This window comes from Clarias gariepinus, chromosome 16 (genome assembly GCF_024256425.1).
Source record: "Clarias gariepinus isolate MV-2021 ecotype Netherlands chromosome 16, CGAR_prim_01v2, whole genome shotgun sequence".
Classification (NCBI taxonomy): Eukaryota; Metazoa; Chordata; class Actinopteri; order Siluriformes; family Clariidae; genus Clarias; species Clarias gariepinus.
Window position 1 is genome coordinate 28,421,275 of NC_071115.1, and position 6,226 is coordinate 28,427,500.

General features: G+C 42.7%; 1 protein-coding gene across 5 annotated transcripts in view; it reads left to right on the plus strand.

Annotated features, from left to right (window-relative positions):
- The first annotated feature begins 2,226 nt into the window (after positions 1 to 2,226).
- Positions 2,227 to 6,226, plus strand: part of pdlim7 (PDZ and LIM domain 7) — a 39,797-nt gene continuing 35,797 nt past the window's right edge. For 4 of the 5 annotated variants that reach the window (XM_053514160.1, XM_053514164.1, XM_053514162.1 and 1 more), the window contains exon 1: positions 6,096 to 6,226. This exon is cut by the window's right edge and continues 25 nt beyond it. The gene's annotated coding sequence lies outside the window, so the exon portion shown is untranslated. Of the gene's footprint in view, positions 2,383 to 6,095 lie in introns of those variants that run through there. The other variant, XM_053514161.1, reaches the window with a different exon arrangement.

Below are 6,226 nucleotides of genomic sequence, written 5' to 3' on the forward strand. Positions count from 1 at the left end.
GTTTGGTAGCTCTCAGATTACAGCAGTAATGAAAATGTAAGAATAAACAAAAGAATAAACAAAAGATAATCGCAGCGCAAACTTTGCAAACAGGAATTGTCAGAAATAAGGAATTATTGCACAAATAATAAAAATAATACAGTCCAGGTGGCCCGGTGGCGTAATGGTCATCACTGTCGTCTCACACCTCCAGGGGACGGGTTAGATTTCCGCTTCGGGGTCTGTGTGCATGGAGTTTTCATGTTTTCCCCGTGCTTGTTGGGTTTCCTTCAGATACTCCGGTTTCCTCCCACAGTCCAAAGACATGCAGATTGGGCTAACTGGCGTTCCCAAATTGCACGTACTGTGTGAATGTGTGTGTGTGTGTGTGCCCTGCGATAGATTGGCACCCTGTTCGGGTGTCCCCTGCCTGATAAAGCAGTATAGATTATGAGTAAGTAAATTCTACATTCCTGGATCTAAAGTCTTTGGTGCAATAACAGTAACTTGGGGAAGAGGGGGAAAAAAGGGGGTGGGTAAACAGCTTGGTTTGTTCCTGACTTCAACACTAAAACATAAATATTAAACACAAGACAAATCAAGTAGGCATTTATTGTCATTTCAACCATATACAGTTTAGTACACAGTGAAACGAAAACTTGCTAAGACGAAACCCAGCTAGGCGAGATAAAGATAGCAAGATAAGTGAACCAAACAATGACCGTATAACAGGTTACGTCTGACTAGCGCTAGTTTTACATCTGACTAGCGCTAGTACTCATCATTGACTAGAAATGAGTTGGTAAAAGTAGTTAAAAGGTTAAAGCTAAAATAAGCTGGTCAGCTTTAATTTAATCTGTGATATTATTATTTCAGGTTGTATTTATTATGGCAGTAAGGATAGTATCATACAAGAATACTATATACTTATAATTTGTATAAGACATTATACAAAATTGACCTAGCTCATAGCAAGATTTTGAATCTCCTGTCATTTTATTTTATTACAATCAACGGGACAGAGAGGATAAAGAAAAGATTATGTTTATGCTATGTTTACACTAAGTTGTAGTTCTTTGGCCATCAGCCAAATACACTCCCTGTTCGGTAATTTAAGAGTAAATCACAGATAATAAATCCAAAAAGTAGATAAAATAAAGATTAAGTTTTGTTTTAAAACAACTTTTAAAATTCACTTATACCACTTCAGTGCTGTTATTTCTGCGGTGATAATATGAACTAATCCCAGTAAAAATATTCAGTTTCGATTTCCTAATTAATATTTATTTTTGCAGATGTTTGTTTACATTGAGCAGGTAGCTTATTAGTAGCTTATTTTACAGCAGATTCTTAAACCACTTTTACTTAACATTTTATTGCACTTATGGTGCAGGTTAAACATTGGGCAGATATCTGGGCAGAGAAGTACTGCAAACACGCCACAGTTTGACGCATGCGAAAGTACACTGTCAAAACTGCTCATAACTTTACTTCTACTAAGCATTTAGATTAAATTTATGGCGCAGGTTTAACTTTAGGCAAATACAGAAGTACTTTCATTTAATTCTGTCCTGCCAGTTTTGCGTGATGCTCTGACAAATTCTGGCTGGACAGACAAACAGATAGACAGACATACAAACAGACAGACAGACAGAGAGACATACATACAGTATGTACATACATAAAGACAGACAGACAAAAATATAAACAGACACGCAGACAGAGAGACATATAGACAGACAGGTATGCAGACAGACAGACAGAAAGACATATGGAATACAGACAGACAGACACACTGGTCTCTGGTCCTCTGAACGATATCATTGAAAGAGTTCTGACCAATGACCAAAAAACTTTTATTTATCTTTTATTGATTTAGATAGAGATCACACAGACAGCTAAGCCATTTTGTTCTGATAATAATAATAATAATAATTATTATTATTATTTTCCTCCACCCTGAACTGTCCCTTGAACAGAGTCACCACTCTGTGTAACATGGCAATAGGCACCCCGCTAGCCACGCCCCTTGCGACACGTCACAGCAATCTGAGCCGCTCTGCCTCTTCGTGCTACACCTTAAAATAAAGCACCAAGTCTTTGCTCGACAGTAAGTGCACTCACTATTACTGCACTAGAACTCAGAGGTAATGAGACGCGGCCTCTTCCACACGCCCAGGTGCGCGCATCACCGGTCACGTGACCTGTGACGTATCTGGCCTGCTGGAGTCCTGCTAAAGAATTCCAGGAGGGAGCGCGCGAGGAACCGCTTCATCCGCGCGAGCTCACGTTCCAGAGAGTTTAATGATATAATAACTGAAGAACTCCTCGTTATTTAGTCTTTAGTCTTCACCTAATCGCTGTTCTTTAATCAGGTCTGCAGACTCCAGAGCAACACGGAAGGTAACTAAACAGCGTTTTAATCTTATTCCCGACAGAGTTTTAACCTGATGTGTCCCTTTTTTTCTCTCTAAAAAAGCAAAAAGTCTCAAGGTTTTGTCTCAAGGATGCCAATACTTTAACCTGCGGTTTGTTCCACAATATATCTCCTGTTTTGAGTAGTCTGAAGGCAGATAGAACTTTCCTGAGTTTCTCAAAACTTATTGTTTTTTTCCTTCTTCTAATCAGAGCTGCTGCTTTCATTCATTCCGTTTTTTAAAGGAAACTTTAAAGCTTTAAGGTTGTCAGGTAGAGTGATGGTTTAACTGGTTCTAACTGGTTTTAACTGCCAAGATAAACTGAAAATGAACTTTGACAGGCACAAGTGGGATATAAATGATCAGTGTGGTTATTGGGAAGATTTAATGAGCAGTTATTGGGTGGAGTAATCAGCAGTGTTTGTCAGCTAGTGATTGGCTGTCGGGTTGAGTAACGGTCAGTGATTGGCTGTCGGGTTGAGTAACGGTCAGTGATTGGCTGTCGGGTTGAGTAACGGTCAGTCATTGGCTGTCGGGTTGAGTAACGGTCAGTGATTGGCTGTCGGACTGAGTAACGGTCAGTGATTGGCTGTCGGACTGAGTAACGGTCAGTGATTGGCTGTCGGGTTAAGTAACGGTCAGTGATTGGCTGTTGGACTGAGTAACGGTCAGTGATTGGCTGTCGGGTTGAGTAACGGTCAGTGATTGGCTGTCGGGTTAAGTAACGGTCAGTGATTGGCTGTTGGACTGAGTAACGGTCAGTGATTGGCTGTCGGGTTGAGTAACGGTCAGTGGATTGGCTGTCGGACTGAGTAACGGTCAGTGGATTGGCTGTCGGACTGAGTAACGGTCAGTGATTGGCTGTCGGGTTGAGTAACGGTCAGTGGATTGGCTGTCGGACTGAGTAACGGTCAGTGATTGGCTGTCGGGTTGAGTAACGGTCAGTGATTGGCTGTCGGGTTGAGTAACGGTCAGTGGATTGGCTGTCGGACTGAGTAACGGTCAGTGGATTGGCTGTCGGACTGAGTAACGGTCAGTGATTGGCTGTCGGGTTGAGTAACGGTCAGTGGATTGGCTGTCGGACTGAGTAACGGTCAGTGATTGGCTGTCGGGTTGAGTAACGGTCAGTGGATTGGCTGTCGGGTTGAGTAACGGTCAGTGATTGGCTGTCGGACTGAGTAACGGTCAGTGATTGGCTGTCGGACTGAGTAACGGTCAGTGATTGGCTGTCGGATAGAGTAACGGACAGTGATTGGCTGTCGGACTGAGTAACGGTCAGTGATTGGCTGTCGGATAGAGTAACGGTCAGTGATTGGCTGTCGGATAGAGTAACGGTCAGCGATTGGCTGTCGGGTAGAGTAAGGGTCAGCGAATGGCTGTCGGGTTGAGTAACGGTCAGTGGATTGGCTGTCGGGTAGAGTAACGGTCAGTGGATTGGCTGTCGGACTGAGTAACGGTCAGTGATTGGCTGTCAGACTGAGTAACGGTCAGTGATTGGCTGTCATGTTGAGTAGCGGTCAGTGATTGGCTGTCGGACTGAGTAACGGTCAGTGATTGGCTGTCGGATAGAGTAACGGTCAGTGATTGGCTGTCGGATAGAGTAACGGTCAGCGATTGGCTGTCGGGTAGAGTAAGGGTCAGTGATTGGCTGTTGGACTGAGTAACGGTCAGTGGATGGCTGTCGGGTTGAGTAATGGTTTTGAGGATGCTTGTTAGGTAATGGTCAATTTAATAAAATTTTATATATAGCTCTATTTTAACAATGGTCAGGGATGTTTGTCAGGTGGAGTAATGAGCAGTTATTGAAACAAATGTATTCAGTGATTGGTTGGTTGTTGGGAATAATGGTGACTAGTGACCTGTCTCTAAAAACATTGGTGTTAAGTGAGTGGTAATCTAAATCAAGGCCGGTTCTACAATTAGATTTAATTGAATAAAAAAAATTTGTATCATCTAGCATTCACACACGTGTTTAAAACATGTTCCGTCATGACGACATACATCTCTAAACCTGGTATAGAAAATGCAGAGCAGTACGGATACTTCTTTCCACTGTGAACGAAACCCTTTGCTTATTTTATTTGTGTAACTTGAAAGTTGTGAGCTTTATCTGGCTGACATTCCCAGTATGCAATTTCTCCTGCTAATTATTATTTTATTGCTTCTTCGGTTAATTGATTCCTTTTGTACACGTATCTATCAAAGCAAGCAGATAAAGATCTCTGAGACCCATCTGAACTTTTTAATGGGAGAACTTTTTAAAACACGTCTTAAAAGAACGCTGCAAGGAGATTAGAGGAACGTCGGCAGGATCTAAACTGAAACGGCAGACGGTGAGGACAAACGGAAAATGCGGGCAGGACGGAGAACGTTTCTGTGGTCTGACAGAAAATGATCACAGACTCTTCGCCTTTAAAAGCTCTCGTCTAGCGACAAGCGGCAGGGAAGAGTTTCTTGTGCGAGGAAGGTTTTGAGTTTCAGAATTGAAAACGCAGATACATCATGTCGGTTGCATCAGGAACTGTAGCTTTATTGTTTCAGATCCAGGTGACGACGGTTAACGACCGTCTCGGGTCTTATTTATAACGAGGTTGGGAAGGGATTTCTTTTAAGGGTTAGCTCGGATGTGCTTGTCTGAAACTTTTTTTTTGGGGGGTTAATGACTTCCTGTTGAAACTTTGCCATTTTTGTGAAGTACAATGACAAATCAGGAGTGAGGGTATTACCAGAGAGAAAAGGAATGCTTTGGGGCTTTTTTTTATACCTTTCTTTTCTTTTAAGCAAACATGCAATAACGTTACTTCAATGTTGTTTTCAGAACATTTGCAAGTTGTATTTATCAAACAAACCCTAAACCTGGGACCTCAGAGGGTTTAGCTGTAGCTCTTCTCTCCTTTTTTTTAATGAAGTTTTTTAAAATTCTCCAAGCTAGCAATCTTTACTAAAACGTATCGCACAACTGTTTGTAATGTACAGGTTTCCTGACCGTGAGTTGCCCCGATGAGCCACAGCTCTATCACCAGCGTGCAATATGTACCTACATCAACACCTTCTGTTTGCCAAGTACACAATGTCCAGGGAGGGTTTTTTTTTTTTTTTTTTTTTTTTTTGAAGAGGTGTTATACTTTGTTAAAATAAAAAAAACGCTGCGGTTTGAAACAAAAGAAAGGAACAAGTTAGTTTGTTTCACGACCCGCCAGGTTTCACTTTTTTATTAGACCTCGACTTGGATCAAAGGTCAAATGTGAAAGCTACACCTTAAAGAATAAGCCGTGCGCTTAAAGCCAGTGTTTTCCCACAGCAGGAAACCCGGTGCAATCAAACGGCACGTTGTTTATTATAACCATTTATCCATTTCATCACCGGCCCTGCGCTCAGCACGTCTCTTTTCAACTTCGTATGCGGTGATGTAAAACGCCTCGTAACTCTCGCTTGAGTGGAATGTTCCCTCGCTCCTCTCCTCCTCCTCCTTCTTCTTCTTCTCCTCGTCCTGCTTGTCTTTTTGAACGCCTCCCTGCGCTTATTCATCGGTCTCACCGGAGCCAGAAAATGTGTACTAGTTGAGGTTTTCTGTCTCTCTCGCTCTCCCACCCCCCACCCTCTCTCTCTCTCTCTCTCTCTCTCTCTCTCTCTCTCTCTATCCGTCTCTCTGCGTGACTCATGTGGGTGTTGGGCTGAAATAGTTTGGTGTAGTTTTACATTCCTTATATAGCCCTTGGAGAGGGGACGAGACGTAAAGCCTCACCCCCGACGCAAGGCCGGAGAGTCGGAGGGTCGCACTCGTTTCCAGAACCAGCACTGAACCTCGCACCTTTCCTGGCTTTTCCAGT